General features: G+C 40.0%; 1 long non-coding RNA gene across 1 annotated transcript; it reads right to left on the bottom strand.

Moving 5' to 3' along the window:
- Window positions 1–1,084: 1,084 nt before the first annotated feature.
- Window positions 1,085–15,328, bottom strand: LOC144382121 (uncharacterized). Its single transcript, XR_013448537.1, has 4 exons — window positions 14,312–15,328; window positions 7,625–7,713; window positions 1,873–1,932; window positions 1,085–1,755 (listed from the first exon to the last, which is right to left on the bottom strand). It is a non-coding gene; the product is annotated as an uncharacterized LOC144382121 (long non-coding RNA).
- Window positions 15,329–17,609: the final 2,281 nt, after the last annotated feature.

The following is a 17,609-nucleotide window of genomic DNA, read 5'->3' as shown; positions in this document are numbered from 1 at the left end:
ATTGTGATTTCTGTCAGCAAAACATGAGAACACTGAATATCTAATAAATAAGATAGTTGGACACAGACATTACATTTTCCAAATCAGCATTCTTATGAATTAAAAGATGGATCTGAGGTTTGGGTGAACTTTTCTCTGAAATATGCATGGATTAAACAAAAGGAAAAAGAATTAAATAAAAGCATTTTAGGTTTTGTTCGCTATTTGGACAGCTATTAATAAGACACTATCATATCTGTTGACATCAGAATACCTATTTGTTCTTCTCAGGAAGAAAATATCTCCTTCAATTTATCTTTTTAAAAATATGCATTAATGGCAGCTTTTTCTGCCCACAGAGCCTGTCCTCATGCTTTAATAAAGCCACCTTTTTGCACTAAAAAAAGCACGCATTAATATCAAGGTAATAAATCTTTTTAATGACAGTTTTAGTATTAAAATGTCTTCTAAAAAATTATACTGATAACCAATTTATGTAAGCCCTACTGATTACATTTCTATGACCCTTTCAAAATGTATTGTTTTTACATAAACTTAATCTTCATTGATAAAAAATTATCTTTTAATTTTTTTTACTTTAAATTTGTTTACTATATACATATAAGTCTTTTGTTCTTTGTATATAAAACATATAAAGGGGTACCTGGCTGGCTCAGTTGGTGGAGCATGTGACTCTTGATCTCAGGATTGTAAGTTTTGAGTTCCCTGTTGGGTGTAGAGATTACTTAAAAATAAAATCTTAAAATATATATATACATATACACACAGTCTCCATAACTATTATTTCTAATGATTTAAAAATAGTCCATTAAGTTATCAGAATATAAATTATTTAATTTCCTCCTTTTTAAAAAAAGATTTTATTTTTAAGTAATCTCTACACACAACATGGGGTCAGAACTCACGAAACCCTTAGGTCCAGAGTTGTATGCTCTACCAACTGAGCCAGGTACCCCCAACCTTTTTGATGTAGAACTTTTTTCTATAATAAATAGAGAGGCTAAGATAATCTCTCTAACCATAGTTCATTTATTCTTCGGAATTATTTCTATAGAATAAATTCTCAGAATTACAATTACCGGAAAAGAAAGTCTAAAATTTCTGTGGCTCATTGCCAAATCGCTCTTCAAGAAGGTTGAACCAGTTAATAATTCTCCCAAGAAATGATGATTTGCCACTTTCTCCAAAGTATTATCAATAATTTTTTTAACTTTTGTTTATATTATTCTTAGCTTGTTTTCCTGTCAACAATTTGTAACTGTTAAATTAATATTTGTATATCATTTTATGCAATTTTCTCTATCACAGCCATCATCCATTTTTTCCATTGTGAACTTAACAATTTCTTTAAAAATATTTTTCTTTAGGGGCGCCTGGGTGGCTCAGTTGGTTGAGCATCCAACTCTTGATTTCGGGTCCAGTCATGATCTTGGGGTTGTGGGATTGAGCCCCACAACAGACTCCACACTCAGCAGAGAGTCGGCTTGAGATTCTCTCTCTCCCTCTCCCCTTCCCCCCACTCATGCGTGTGCACGTGCACGCACTGTCTCTTTCTCTCTCTAAATAAATAAAATCTTTAAAAATATTTTTCTTGGGCGCCTGGGTGGCTCAGTCGTTAAGCATCTGCCTTCGGCTCAGGTCATGATCCCAGGGTCCTGGGATCGAGTCCCACATCAGGCTCCCTGCTCGGCGGGAAGCCTGCTTCTCCCTCTCCCACTCCCGCTGCTTGTGTTTCTGCTCTCGCTATCTCTGTCTCTGTGAAATAAATAAATAAATAAATAAAATCTTTAAAAAAAAAATAAAATAAAATAAAAAATAAAAATATTTTTCTTTAAAAATATTTTTGATATTAGGCTTTAATCAATCACTTACCATACATATGTGCCATTTTGTTTCTTTTACTTTGATTGTACAAAAGTTTTATTTGTATCCCTAAAAAGAAAAAGAATCTCATATTTAGATAAGCACACCACTTTTAATTTTTTATGAATTTTCTTTAAATAGTTAACACTCTAATTAATGGGTGACCTATTAAACAATGGTTTAACATACATGCAACAAATTGTTCACACCAACAATTCTGTCAACTATGTTAGAGAAATATTCTTCAATATTTGTGGTTTATATAAGTTCCTAGCTGCAGGACAAACTGTGTATAATAGTGGGATGGAAAAGAAAAAGATAAAACTCATGTTATATGTTTACTGGATTTCTTGTGTATCTTTTATTCTATTATATATGTTTTGCCTCTTTATTTTTTCCTATACATCTTTCTGAATAGTTCAGGGAAAAACTGAAAAAACTGGTTCATTGTTTGTGATAACTCTATCATACTAATATAAGATGTTGATAAGGGGAAAGTGAATGTGGGATATATGAGAACTCTCTGAAAGCCTTTCACAATTATTTTGCTAAATCTAAAACTACTCTAAAATAAAGTGTTTATTTTTTAAAACTCTCTATGTATCCTATTTAAAATTTATTCATCCAGCCCAACTTCCCAACCCCACACACCAGTCTCTCTCCACGAGGGAGAAGGACTCCAGGGAAATCATGCCAGATTCCCCTAAGTGTGATATGATTGCACTTTGGTTCAGTCCCTGTGGCAGTGGTTCCAAATCCTCCCATCACATAGCTTAAGGGACCCATCAATAAAGACTCTTCCTCTATAAGGGCCAGGGAGGTAAAATTCCACAAAACTCTACTACAGAATCCTTTGAATAACCTTTCTCTCTCCAATGAATTTTGATAAATGGGTCCAGCATATCTCTTTAATGTGGGATTTTAATAACCATAATACCATAAAACCCAGTTCTGGGACCTCAGCCAAAACCCAAGACAAAAGAAAAAGTGCCATTTAACATCATTTTACTCTAGCATAAAAGACTCTTCTTTCTTAGAGAATATTTCATTGGAATTTTAGTGGACCTTACTATTGGACAGGTACCTTGGGTTTAGATTCAAAATCTCCCCAGAAATCACCACAACAAATCTTTAGGCCACATCTCCTGAAATCCACTGAAAGATGGATTAACAATTTTCCAAACAATCTATAGACAATAGAATTCTGGCCATAAAGAGTACATTAACTCAATTTGTCAGCAGGACAATAGTCCTGCTGATCTTCCATTATCCTGGTTAACATCTGGGTCTTAAAAATATTTAACTTGAGACTGTAATTGTAAATTAGTAGACATTGGTTAAGCCTCTCCTCTATTCTTCCTCACTTGATTGGAGAAAATGTGCATGGCTAAAACACAGTATGCGTGTTAGTAAATCTTGATATTCTTCAAGATATTAGAATAAAAGCTTACCTACCGTTCAAGCTTGGCTTTGGACAAAGTACTATTCATGAAGACAGGAACTCAGAGGAAAATCCACCAACCCCCTGATTGACTGAATCTGACTCTTCAGGGCAGGAATAAGACTTGCCATGTACATTAAAAAGGGGGGGGGGGTCTAGTGGGGAAGAAAATGGTTTAGATCTGGACTGGATAACCAAATGGAAATATTAAAAGATTAGGTGGACATATAGGTCTGAAGCTCAGGAGAAAAAAGGATGGAATTGTCAACATAAGGATAATACTTGAAACTATGCAAGTGGATGAACTTATTGAGGGGGAAACATGTAAGTGTGTCAGGAAGAGAGCCCCAGATAGAATACTAAAAATTACCAATATTTAAAGGATAAAGAAAGACAAGCCCACAAGGTTTAGATGGGCCAGAAAGACAGGAGGAAACCTACAAGAGGGCAGGGTCATAAAAACAATAGAAGGGAGCATTTGAAGAAGAAAGTAGTTAATGGTGTCAAATACTGATGAAGATTCTACCAATAAAGATTGATAAATTTTTGGATTTAGAACATGGAGTTCACTGGTAGAACAGATTCAGTGCACTGGTGGGCTAGAAGTTAAACTAGAATCCGGTGAAGAGGAGAAAGAGAGTACATGGAAACAATGAATGAAGTTAATTCTTAACTATTTTATAAACAATGGCCATGAAGAGTATAAAGGAGCTCAGCACATGGGTAACTAAATTTTTATAAAGATAAGGAACACAGGGCGCCTGGGTTGCTCAGTTGGTTAAGCTGCCAACTCTTCCTTTCAGCGCAGGTCATGATCTCAGGGTCGTGAGACTGAGCCCTGCATCGGGCTCCACACTGAGTATGGAGCCTGCTTAAGATTTTCTCTCTCCCAGGGTGCCTGGGTGGCTCAGTCGGTTAAGCATCTGCCTTCAGCTCAGGTCATGATCCCAGGGTCCTGGGATCGAGCCCTGCATTAGGCTCCTTGCTCAGTGGGGAACCTACTTCTCCCTTTGCTTGCTGTTCCCCCTGCTTGTACTCTCTCTCTGTCAAATAAATAAATAAAATCTTTTAAAAAAAAAAAGATTTTCTCTCTCCCTCCACCCCTCCCCCTCCCCCACTCACAAACAGGTGCACACTCTCTCTCTAAAAACAAACAAAAAAACCTGAATATTATTATTTTAGATGGCTGCCTGGAGATAGTTAAGAGAGAATGGGAGGAAAGGATGTATACACGATGATTATAAACAACCCTTTCAAGGGTAGACACAATGAATTGAGAAATGACGAAACAGAAGAGAGACTCAGGCCCCACATCGAGCTCCATGCTGGGCATGGAACCTACTTAAAAAAAAAAAATCCCAAAGACACTTAGGCAGTTTATGTGCTGACAAGAATGGTTCTGGAAGGACAGGGACATGATGATGCAGGAGAGCCCATGAGAAATGAGAGGGACGGGCATCCAGAATACAGGTGGAGGAGTTGGCTGTGACAGAAGCAGGGGCATTAAAAAGTGAGCAAAGGCAGAGAGCGTGGGCACAGATGGAGGTGGGCTGGTAGATTTGAATGAAGGTAGGAAGATGAAGGAGTTCCTCAAGGGTTTCCCCAAGAGTATTTCTCTCTTACTTGAAACTTCAACTAGTTTCCCTTGATTGTATCATAGGAGACATGTCCTCACTTCTGAGGATGGAGAAACAGTATCCACATCCATCTGAATGTGAACCTGGCTCTGGGTCTTCAAAAACAGCACAAATGGATACAGAAGTTTTTACTGTGGAATCTTTTCTCCCATCAGGACCTTTTTCTTTTTTGCAAATCCCCCAATTTTTCTTTGAGTCAGAGATTGAGACTAACCTATGTAGTAAACTTTTTATCTGAATCATTAGCCAGAATGGCTTTTCCTTGTTGCCTACTTAAGAAAAGGGCTACATGGATGTTTCCTAAAACTTCCCTAGATCCTACTAGCCATGGCCTTTACCCTCTTTGTTATATTGAATGTTATATCCATCAGGTCAAGTTCATCTCACCTAACACAGGTTTAACATAATGAGAAACATATATTTGATCTCTGTTGCCAGTTCCTGACCCAGAGCTCCTAAAACTTTGGAGTTTACTGAGTGATAGGAGTGTCCTTTGTTCTAGTGCAGTAACGCTTGGTGGGCTCATGGATAAATTCAGGTGGGAACTGGTTGCCAGAAAGAGGTCATGATTAGAAGACTGGGATTTTCAGCCCCACTCCCATCCTCTGGAGAGGGGAGAGGAGCTGGAGATGGAGTTAATAATTGATCATGCCTATGTGATGAAACATCCATAAAAATCCCAAAAACCGCAGGGGCTGCTGGGTGGCTCAGTCAGTTAAGTGTCTGACTCTTGATCTTAGCTCAGATCTTGATCTCAGGGCCATGAGTTCAGGCCCCACATCGAGCTCCATGCTGGGCATGGAACCTACTTAAAAAAAAAAAATCCCAAAACTACAGGGCTCAGAGAGCTTCTGGGTTAATGAACACATCTGTGTGCCAAGAAGGTGGTGCACCCCCCAACTCCAAGGGGAAAAAAGCCCCCATGCTCAGGACCCTTCCAGACTTTCCCCTACGTATCTCTTCTCTTGTCCTTCCTTCCATCCTTCAGACCACCAATTCACATTTTCTTTACAAAGGAAATCTCCTCACTATTACAAGTGTTTAAGGGGATGACAAGTGACCCCGTCCTGCTTGTGTTAATCCTTGAGAAATCAAACTATAATTGTCATCACCACTTGGCAATCAGAAAACTGAAGAACCTTTGAAGGAACTTTAGACATCTTCTAGCCAAACTGCTTTCAAATAAATTTCAAAGAAGAAGAAGTGGTTGATTCTTAAAGTGCTAATTATTGGTTAATTGTGTTTATTTAATTTGTGTGGCATGATGATATTTCAAAGCATTATTGGTGCACTCTTTCCCAACTGCCCAGTAAAATAACTGATTCCCCCACAGCAGAATCTTTTGCTATACAACAGGGAGAGAAAAAGATACCACATTCTTCATCTCTAAGGTCACAAGGAAATTGCCTCCCCCACCCTTCCCCGGATAAGACAACAAAATATTACAAAAAGTAGATCCAAACCGGGAGAATGGATTTTCCACCAGTCCCTCCACCCTTTGCCACAAATAGATTAAAAAAAAAAAAAAAAGCTCTCAACAGAAGAAAGGAAAAGGAGAGTTTTGGAGAGGCATAGTGGCAGCTCACGGGTCAGTTACCAGAGAAGACTTTATGGAAAACCTTTAACTGGGAAATCCCAAAGTAAACAGAACATGTGTTCAGCTCCAAATGTGAGTATTTTGAAAGTCACAGCATACAGAGCACTCTGGGTTCTAAGGGAGCAAGAGAGTAGAGAAGGCAATATGGCATATCTATATCAAAGAGGAGCTAGAAACAAACCCCTGGGTTTCCCTGCAGCTCCTAAGGGGATGGAGGAGATCCAGAAGTTTCCATGGGCCCCATGTGGGTAGGCATGGATGTCCACCTGCCTGGAGGCCATCTGCAGGGCAAAGGTACACACATGACAAAGGTAAGGCATGGGGGCATGGCTGGCTCAGTTGTAAGAGCTTGCAACTCTTGATCTTGGGGTCGTGAGTTCGAGCCCCATGTTGCATGTAGAAATTACTTAAATAAAACTTAAAAAACAAAAACAAAGGTAGAGCATGGACCTCCTGACATAAGTAAAAGAGAACGCAGCTAAATTTGAGAGCCATCATTTCTGCCAAGTTGTTTGGTGCAAATTAAATAAATACAGGCAAACTTGCCATCCACTCCCCAGTAAAATAAGCCGAAGAAAGACCAAGAAATGAAGTGTCCCCTCCTCCGCGATTTCAAACAATGATAATGTCAGCCCCTGGGAGTTTAGAATCAGGACCTGGATGAGGGGAAAGGAGAAAATCCTGAGAAGGGTCTCCACCAGAATTGTTTAAACTGAAGCCAACATAGACATGATGAGATCAGAGGAAAAAGAAAAGGATTTAACTAGCTTGGACTAGACGAAGCAAGACCTTTAGGCAGGCTGAGAGCCCAGGCAGGTGGGAATCAGCCATTATACATTGTAACTATTTTTAAAGTGTCATTAAAAACACCAACTTTGAAAACACTGGAGACCACCATCATATTAACTTTTACTCAGGTTTCCTCGTTTTTATGCTGACCTTGACCTATAGCTTTTTTTTTTAAGCTATCTTTGAGACACATATAATACCCTGAATAGCTAGTAATTCTGCACCAGTCTTTTTTTTTTTTTAATTCAGACTTGCATGTGGCCTCTCCCATACAATTACACAGGGGAGTAGACTTACCTCAGCACACATTAATCAAATCCGTCAAATGCCTGATGAGGCTCAGATGCTTCTGCCCCGTGCTTGCTCGTCAGGAAGCCGCAGAAAACCTTGCAGCAAACAAGTAACACATGTCATGATAATTATTTAAGCTACTTTTTGTTTAAATTTTTTTTTTAAATTTCTAGTGAGATGAATTACCTTTAAAAGTAGAAATGAGTCATTAGTTTAAAAATTAAGTTTAATGAGAAAATACGATAAATAAATAAGATTGTGTCTCATCATGAAAAGGGCCAATTTGACACTAAGTGATATTTAATGAATGGTCAATGAAATGAAAATAAGTGCCTATATATGTTTCACATGAAATCTTGTAAAGGCAAGAAAGTACAATGAGAGCAGTCACCCAGTCTCATTTTAGTGAGACTAAAATTGCTCAACTTCCTATAATTCATGCAGTGAAATCTTCCAATCTTTAGTCTGGCTAAATTACATGATTTTGCAACAAAACACAAAGGTTCCAAAAAATAAGCAACTCAGACATTCCTGATTAATTGAACTACTTAGTGTCATCAACTAAAATTTTATATGAACAAAATTGAAATCTGACAATGAAAACTCCTTAACAGGCCCATCCAAAGTTACAAGTGAGGAAAAGACAAATTCTACTCAAAAGAGCTTGTTGAAGTCCAAGTTACGTTAAATAAGCAGATATTTACAAAAACATAATCCCCCTTCTTTTCTGCCGGCATTTCAAGTGAGACAAGTGTGAGTCACTTAGCTTCCTTGGCCGGAGGAAACCAAGTGTCAGGTGTGCCTTTAGGTACTGAGACAACCAAAACTGCCCCCACATATTTCCAAATACCTTTGAGGGCCCATACCGATGCTGGTTCCCATCACGGATCTAATCCCCAAATACACAAAGTACATATCTGCTGGATTCCTTCAAAATTCAGGTTTTAAGATTCAGATAAATGAAAATACGGATTTTCAGTTGTCTGTGTTTTGCTTGTTTTTATACAGAGTCACACAAATGAACACAAGGAATACTCTAAAAACACCGGGGTACCTGGCTGGCTCGGTCAGTTAAGCGTCTGCCTTCGGCTCAGGTCATGGCCCCAGGGTCCTGGGATCGAGCCCCACCTCGGGCTCGCTGCTCAGCGGGGAGTCTGCTTCTTCGTCTACCCCTCCCCCTGCTGGTGATCTCTCTCTCTCTCTGTCACTCTCTCTCTCAAATAAATAAGTAAAATTAAATCAACAACCAAAAACAGGGGGCACCTGGCTGGCTCAGTCAGTGGAGCCTGCATGCGACTCTTGATCTTGGGGTTGTGACTTCGAGCCCCACGTCGGGAGCAGAGATTACTTTTTATAAAATGAACACAAGGAAGACTTACTAGATAATACACAACTGGAGAAAAAAAAAATTAGGTTTTTAGATTAGATTATAATATATCATTGAATAACTTGTCAAAAAATGTATCTACTCTGATGACATAAAAAGAATTGCTCGGATAAAAGCAGTGGCTGAAATATGCTTGTGGTCATCGTACTTGTGCCAAATAGTTGTCTACCCGGCATTGTGAAAGAAGTTCGATAAGCTGTAAAAATTGTCAAATTTATTAAGGCATTAGTCTTTAAACTGGGGACTTTTCAGTTATTTTAATGATAAGGATGGTAAGTTCCAGAATGTATGTTTTTACATTGAAGTTTTTAGGAGTTCCAAGATAAGGTTCTGCTACAGATATTTCAAATTAAAATGTAAATAACTTCTGTGCTTTAAAAACAAAAACCTCCATTAATTAAACATCTCTCAAATGTGATTTAGTTGTAACCAGCTGGAGTATCTAGATGCTATTTTTAACCAGCTGAATGGGTTCATGCTGGTAGTTCAAGTCCCCACGTCCCCACGTTCCTGCTCACAGCAGCAGAAAAAGTGTCAGCAACAAAACTGAAACCAAATTTAGACTCAATACAATGTAACACTATTTTTACTCTTTTGCAATTTTAAGGGAATGTCAGAACACGCCACTAAGGAGATGTTTTGAGATGGCACCACTGAATAACTCAGGGTTTTATGACATTTGAAAACATAGTGTCAGCCAAATACAGTGATGATTTAAGTGACCTCAGGAATCCAATCATCAAGTCCTTTTAAAAAGTGAACCCTCGTTAGTTAAGAAAGGTGAGTCTTTTTTAGGATATTTTCAGTAATTTAACGTTGACATGTCAATTTCCTAATGTGGCTCTTTGAGACCTCTGGATCAGTGTAAGTGAAGAGATGGAGATTGGGATTGCAAGGTGACATGTGAAAAAAAAAATTACAATTAGTGTGGACCAGTATTTTTCTCAATACTGTGCTACTAAACAAAATAAATAAACACTTACATTAATATAACTATATACTATATTCTGTAACTCTTCCCCAAAATGATATGTTGAAATTCTAACCCCCGGTACCTGTGAATGTGACGGTATTTAAAAATACAGTTTTGCAGATGTAATCAAGTTAAGATAACGTTCTACTCTCTTAACGCAAAGATTGGTGTCCTTATAAGAAGAGAAATCAGATATGAGAGGAGAACGCCAGGTGAAGACACAGAGCCGCACACAGAGGGAAGGCGGCCATGGGAAGATGAGGCAGGTGGGAGTTAGTTCACCTCAAGCCAAGGAGGGCCAAGGGGCTACCAGACGCCGCAAGAAGCAGGGAAAGATCCTGCCCTGGAGACTTCACTGGGAGCATGGCCCTGCCACCACCTTGATTTTGGACTTCTAGCCTCCAGAACTATGTGAGAATAAACTTCTGTTGCTTAAAGCCACTGGTTTGTGGTAGTTTGTGATGGCAGCCCCAGGAAACTACTACAACTCCCATTTCAATCGTCTACAAACACCAAAATGGCATCCTCATTGCCTAACTTCTTAATAAAGGTTATAATTTAAAATTCATAAATGATCTAATAAAATATAGCTTTTATCTATATTATGTACTAGAGTTTGTATAAGATTACATTTGAAAAGAGGACACTGCTGTGAAAAACATAAAGTAAAAAAAGAAAGTTCAAATTCACTGCCTCAGTTCAACCACATCATTCCACTCATCATTCCACCAAGGTGTAGAGGGAGGGAAAATGATGTGCTCAAGATGACAAAGCAAGTCCGCAGCAGAGATGGAGCTAGGACTTTACATCTCTTGATTTCTAACCCAGTATTTTTCTCCTGCCCCTCCAGATGAAGCTTCACTCTCCAGGGCTGGAAGCCAAGAATGATTTGAAAAAGACAGCCTTTCCAGCATAAAAATATTTAAACAGCATGGTTCCCACACAATGCTCTCAAGGGATTGCCTCTCATATTGAAATAAATACACATTCTTTACCATAGGCAGGTCTAGGGTTTGTCATAAATCTACAAACAATTCTCATGTGTTTGGGTAGAGGGCTAAATTCTGCCCTTTATGACGGCAGATGCAAACAAACTTCAAACAATTGTGTTCTACTGAGTCAGAAAAAGAAAAAAGAACGAGAGAAAGGGGGACTTAGGATGGCTACCACTTCCCATGTGAACAAAATAATTACTTTTTTTCCACCCTAGGAGATTCCTGATTAAAAAGAAAAATAAAAAAGTAATAACATCCTCATATTGCCTGTCATGCTTGTGTTGTTGAGGGAAGTAACTTTCAGGGGTTGCGGAGGGAAGTAACTATTTGGGCCCTCATTTGAGAAGATAGATGCCCCGATGTTGTGTTTTGTACACTCTTCAGAATTTTGATAGTTTAATTTCTTGGCTGAGTTCTTGCCTTGGTTGAATTCCCTCCAAAGGTCAAGGTCAGAGGGACTTCACAAACGACAGGCCGCCATTTCTCCAAATGGAGAAAAGACACACATTGGAAAAAAGAATGCAGAGGCCGCGTGCCTTCTTTGTGTCTACAAATCATCAGTGATATGGAAGGTCAAGCAAGCAGGGCTGAGATGGAAACAGTGTGTTTCCATGTTAAAGAGGAATGTTCACGGATGGGAAAAACTTGCAAATACAAAGACCAGTGGACTCTTCCTGAGGCTTGGGAACAGAAGGGTGAAGTTCGGCTGCTTCCAACAGCATCAAGACGCCCTAAGCACAACGCTACTTGTAAATGGGGCCACCGGTTAAGAAAAAGGTACGGAGCCAAACACAATAAAGGAAAGAAGATCGGGGCGCCTGGGGGGCTCAGTCGTTAAGCCTCTGCCTTCGGCTCAAGTCATGATCCCGGGGTCCTGGGATTGAGCCCCATATCGGGCTCCCTGCTCAGCGGGAAGCCTGCTTCTCCCTCTCCCACTCCCCCTGCTGGTGTTCCCTCTCTCACTGTGTCTCTGTCAAATAAATGAATAAAATCTTAAAAAAAAAAAAAAGAAAAGTTCAGTCCTTGGCTGTAGAGAAAACAAAAACCTCCAAAGGAGACTGTTTCCCTCAATGCTGAACTGCCTACCTTTGTAGTTCTGAACTCAGAACATCATTACTCTGGGAGGCATGGGCCAGTTACTCCCAGGCCAGGAGTACTCACGCCTCGTTTTTCCAAATGTGCTGTGTCTCTAGTTAGATCTAAAACTTGCCATAAATCTAAAAATCATCACCACCATTGGAAAGCTATCCAAATTAGCCAGAACGGGTTTTGCACACCATTTTGGCTGCACGAAATAAGAGCTGCAAGGGCTGAGTTTGTGTTTTTAGACCAGCTTTGCTAACTCCATTTGAAGGGTTGAGGGTGACTGCCACGAACAAAATTTTAAGTCATTTCATTCTTCCTTCAAGCTTCCAAAAAAGCTTGCCACCAGATTTGTTTAAAAGAATTCCATCTCACATGAGTGACTTCTTGGCACAAAGAACCTTTCCTTTCATGTTATATTAAGAGCGTGTGCACCACATTCCTTCAAAAGGCAAGTTTTCCTTTGACGAACAGAAAGCAAGCTCATGGAACCTATGGCAATCCTAAATAAAGCTACATTTGGGTATTCCATTTCCCTAGCCTTAGGAAAGCCTGAAGTATATCTTCCTTGCTTGGCCTAATCAGTCAGGATTTTGTAATGGTACTTAAAAAACTTGGTACTTAAAAAAAATGGTACTCTTCTTCTTCGTTCTTCTTTCTTCTTCTTCTTCTTCTTCGCCTGAATCAGTCAAGATTTTGTAATGGTACTTTTCTTCTTCTTCTTCTCCTCCCCCTCCCCCTCCCCCTCCTCCTCCTCCTCCTTCTTCTTCTTCTTCTTCTTCTTCTTCCTTCTTCCTCTTCTTCCTTCTTCCTCTTCTTCTTCCTCTTCCTCTTCTTGTTCTTCTTCCTGTTCCTCTTCCTCTTCTTTTTCTTCCTCTTCCTCTTTCTCTCCTCCTCCTCCTTCCACAAAAAAGGAAACAATTTTCTTTGCTTCTTGGGGCTAAAATCATAAATAGGCTTTCTTGCTGCATTGGAAAATACGACTATATCATTAAAAACAATGTTTACTGTCCAGCAAACATGCATGCCCCAATAGTCTGGAGAAGAAATCAAAGGCACTTCTTGGCATCTGCTGCCTGCTGCTGGAATCTCTCTCCAGCCAAACAAAAAGGTGGAGACACAGAGCAGGTCCTCAAGCAGTTTTCTGTTGACGCGAAGCAAGTTGACTTGTGCGTGGAAATAAAAATTGCTATTTTGCCCCCACACCCAGGCCGTATTCCCTGTCTACTCACCTACTTACTGATGTGCACTGAGATCCGGAGAAATCAGCAGCCAGCTCACAGCCACACAGGTGCCTCACTGTCCTGGTTTTTTTTTTGGTTTTTTTTTTGTTTTTTTTTACCTGAACTCCTTAGTAGGCTCTGGAGGTCAAACGAAAGATTTGACGCAAAACACGGAGCAATGTAGCTCTCCGGGGATTTTTCAGACTTAGTGGTTTGAAATTAATTTTACTCCTCCACAAAAGATTGTGAGGCAAATGGTATATTATTCCATTTACTGTGTCTGGTGTGGACAGAGAAGGAGAACATTTTTATTTAGGAACCTGCTTTCTCCTCTCTACCTGCTTTTTCCAGAAGAAGGCTTAGCACATTAAGTACATAAGTAACCAGATAATGTTTCACTTTTTTTTAATGTACACCAAAAATGAGCTGTATGATTATCGAGGACTTCAAAGTAAAGTAGAAGATCTTGCACCCTCTATTTTTAGGACAAAAGAGGTAGCAAAATAGGGGACTTGTCAGATGGGACAGGCTCAAATCATGGCTCACTCACAGACTTGCTGATCTATCATGGACCCACTACCCAACAGCGACTTCTCTGTAAAATGGATCTTATACCACCTTCTTTTCAAGGTTGTTGTCAGAATTAAGTATAATGCATTACATAAAGGGCCTATTACATTATTCTTGTCATTATTGCCCAAACTACAAATGCCTAATAAAAATTACATGCTTAAAAGATATTTGTTTTGTGGCTGTATGAATAAATGAATATTTACAAATGGTTCTGCTTAGAGCCCCTCAATTGTCTGTGATGTAATTAAATCCTAAAGCAGTGCCTCTCGTAGTTTGAGGGACCTACCAGTCACCTCGGAATCATGTTAAAATGCACATTCCGGGTCAGGAAGTCTACGGGGGAATCTGAAACTCTGCATTTCTAACAAGCTCCCAATCCATGCTGACACTTTGACTTTTAAATTCCTAGATAATTCCATTATGGAGCAATAGACCAACCAGTTCTTCAAAAATACTCACATGAGGGGCGCCTGGGTGGCTCAGATGGTTAAGCATCTGCCGTCAGCTCAGGTCATGATCCTAGGGTCCTGGGATCGAGTCCCGCATCGGGCTCCCTGCTAGACGGGGGAGCCTGCTTCTCCCTCTGCCTCTCTCTCTCTCTCTGACTCTCATGAATAAATAAATAAAACATTAAAAAAAAAAAAAATACTCACATGACACCAAAATACATTCTATCCGAAGAAAAACTCAACACCAATTAGACACAATTGATTTTTCCCCACCAGGGCAACTAATGATGGATTCTCAACAGTATGATTATCCTGGCTCAAGTGATCAGGGAGTTCAGCTCCTGTTCTCCCATCAATGAATTTATCACATGCGATGAGCTAAACTCAAACTGCAGCTCATCCTTCTTAACAAGAGTTGGGTCACAACTACCCCCCTAGCTTTGTCTTAGAAGTCAGAAAACATCTGCTATTTTTCATGGTAACTAGAAACTGAGTTTTGAACGTCTCCATAACAAAAGCCAAGAATACATGTGAGGATAACATTTATTTGTAATTCCACATCAGTTGGGTTTGTGTCCATTAGGTGCCAGGCAAGATAAACACCAGAACGGGGGAAGGGGAGGATGTGAGAAATAAGGTTCCTGGTTCTAGGGAGCCGACAGTCTAGTGAAGAAGACACAGTGACACAGATGGACCCAAATATGATCAGTCCTTTGGTGCCCCAGGACCCTAAGCTAAAACAGGGAAGCCTAAGTGAGATTGAGAGGCACCAGGAAAGGGTGCTATGATGCTCAAGCCAAGATCAGAAGGATGAATGATCAAAGCCAGGTATTCAAGAGAAAAGGTGTGGACAGTGCTCCAGGTCGAAGGAACAGCATGCTTAACGGCACCAAAAAACAGGAGGGCAGGGCCTGCTGGAAGAATAGAAATCAGTCCAAAACAGCTTCTCTCCACCAGCTAAATATTCCCATAGGGAGAATAAAAGGGTAGAAAAGCAAGAGTCTCCACATAATCCATATGTCAAGACCTGTCAGAGTTTTAATAAGCTGTTATTTATAACTGCTTACTGGCTTTATATGGCCTATAATAAGTGCTATAAAAGTGCAAATAAGTAAATAAATAAATACCTAAACACATAAATGCATTGTGGGTAGGCTTCATTCTACCAGGGCACTTGAGATCACCTGGCAAATGAACATGCCAGAGAGACCTCTCCATCCAAAGATAGAGGAAAAAAATAAAGAGAACAGAATAATCCTGTTTCACTATAAGGCTGGATATTACTGAATGAATGAATACATTATATACTTGGGAGTGGAATTTTTTTTCTTAATTAGAGAGAGTGAGAGAAAGTAATTAATCGTTGAAAAACAATACTTCAAAAGCAAAGTGCTTTGTAAAACATTGTTTGCAAAGCGGTTTTTCATTTGACTCCCATAGGTTTTAATTATAAAGAGGTGAGTAGGTATGAATTCGCTTCAGGAGGCTCAGTAATAAGACTTAAAGTTTCATTTTTTAAAATTTTTATAAATCAAATTCATTTGGTTTTGCTCCCAACCTACCTTCACCTAGTAGGATTAATGGAAAATTCAATGTAACATGGTTTAGAAGGAAGGCGGGTATTTGGGGGAAAGTCTTCCCCTCTGGTTCCCTAAGATCATACAAGAATTCCTGGAGATGATACAGGGTTTGGAAAGTGAGGGGAGGGGCTTTAGTCTGTAGTGGTTGTCGTGGTAACCATGTTCCTTCTACACTGACAGTGCTGACAGACTGGTCACCATCACCTCCAGGCAGCTCTGAGATGCAATCCCAGCTGTCCGTTCCTCTTACCTCAGGCTCACCTGGAGAGATACTCAGTGACGCTCTCAAAACCAAGAGCCTCACTGTCCAGTCTCCACACACGGTCTGGAGTGCCGCAGGCAGACTCCTCCCAAAGTCAAGGGAGTTTCTTCCCAGAGTCAGCCTTCAACTAACCCTGCCGCTCTCCTCTTATGCTCTGAGTCATCCAGTTTGTTCTCCATCAATGGCCTGAAATACAAAAATCTGGGGCATCTGCGCAGCACAGTCAGCTGAGTGCCTGACTCCTGGTTTGGTCTCAGGTCGTGATCTCAGGGTCATGAGATTGAGCCCCGGGGCCCGCTCCGTGCTCAGTGGGGAGTCTGCTTGAGATTCTCCATCCCCTTCCCCCTGCCCCTGCCTCCCCCTCACCAGGTGCTCACATGCTCTCTCTCTTTCTCTCTCTCTCAAATAAATAATCTTTAAAAAATAATACAAAAACCCAGCACTTTCCCTATGGGGCTGTAAGGTAAAAGCAAGTTGTAGAACAACTCAGACCTTTAAGAAACAATGCTAAGCTCATTTTCTGAGTAGGAGTGGTAATCAGAGATACTTTATGCTTCCTGGCAGCAAAATTTAAAACCCAAGGCATCAATTATTTTTTCCTTAATAATTCACAACTGTGATAGAAGTATTTAAAAAATTCTCTCTACTTGGGGTGCCTGGATGGCTCAGTCGGTTAAGCATCTGCCTTCAGCTCAAGTCATGATCCCAGGGTCCTGGGATCGAGCCCCGCATCGGGCTCCCTGCTCCTCCCTCTCCCATTCCCTCTGCTTGTGTTCCCTCTCTCACTGTGTCTCTCTCTGTCAAATAAATAAATAAAATCTTTAAAAAAAATTCTCTCTACCAAATAATTTCTCTACAAACCACAATCTATTTTCACAAGCGTATGGTCACAATTTAGTTCAACAAAGATTAACTCATCTTCATTTCCTCTCCATCTCAGCGGCTGTGGCTATTGTACTCAGTTCTTCCCATTGATGCCTCATTTGAGCAGATTTCATTCATCCTTTGAGACTTCTCTCCAGATGCCTATAGGAGTCCTGTTTTGATGTAGGGATCTCATTTTCAACTCCCTGACTCACCTAGGCTAAGTCTTCATCTCCTACACCCTTCACGGATGGGAGAAATCAAGTGTCTTGTCTACATCGTCAAGAACGACTCGCATCCCATCCCACTTCCCGCATCCCCACACCTACATACAACAGAAACCACCACTACTATCTCTCTCCGGAGCAATATCAACTTATGCTAAGAAGGATATTCAGATCAGTCTAAATGGTCATAATGCTGGAACCAATATTCACTTTCTCTGTTTACTCCCTTAACTGATACATGAGACCCATTTAGTGGGAGGAAAGTGGGACCTCTCATATTTCTTAAGAAATAACCACTCAGGCAGGAGATCAAAACCCAAAATTCTGTAAGATGAAATCCTTACGATTGTGAAAGGAGAAGAAATAAAAGAAAAA

The sequence above is a fragment of the Halichoerus grypus genome, chromosome 6 (assembly GCF_964656455.1).
Source record: "Halichoerus grypus chromosome 6, mHalGry1.hap1.1, whole genome shotgun sequence".
Taxonomy (NCBI): domain Eukaryota; kingdom Metazoa; phylum Chordata; class Mammalia; order Carnivora; family Phocidae; genus Halichoerus; species Halichoerus grypus.
This window is presented reverse-complemented; position numbering and strand designations above follow the sequence as displayed.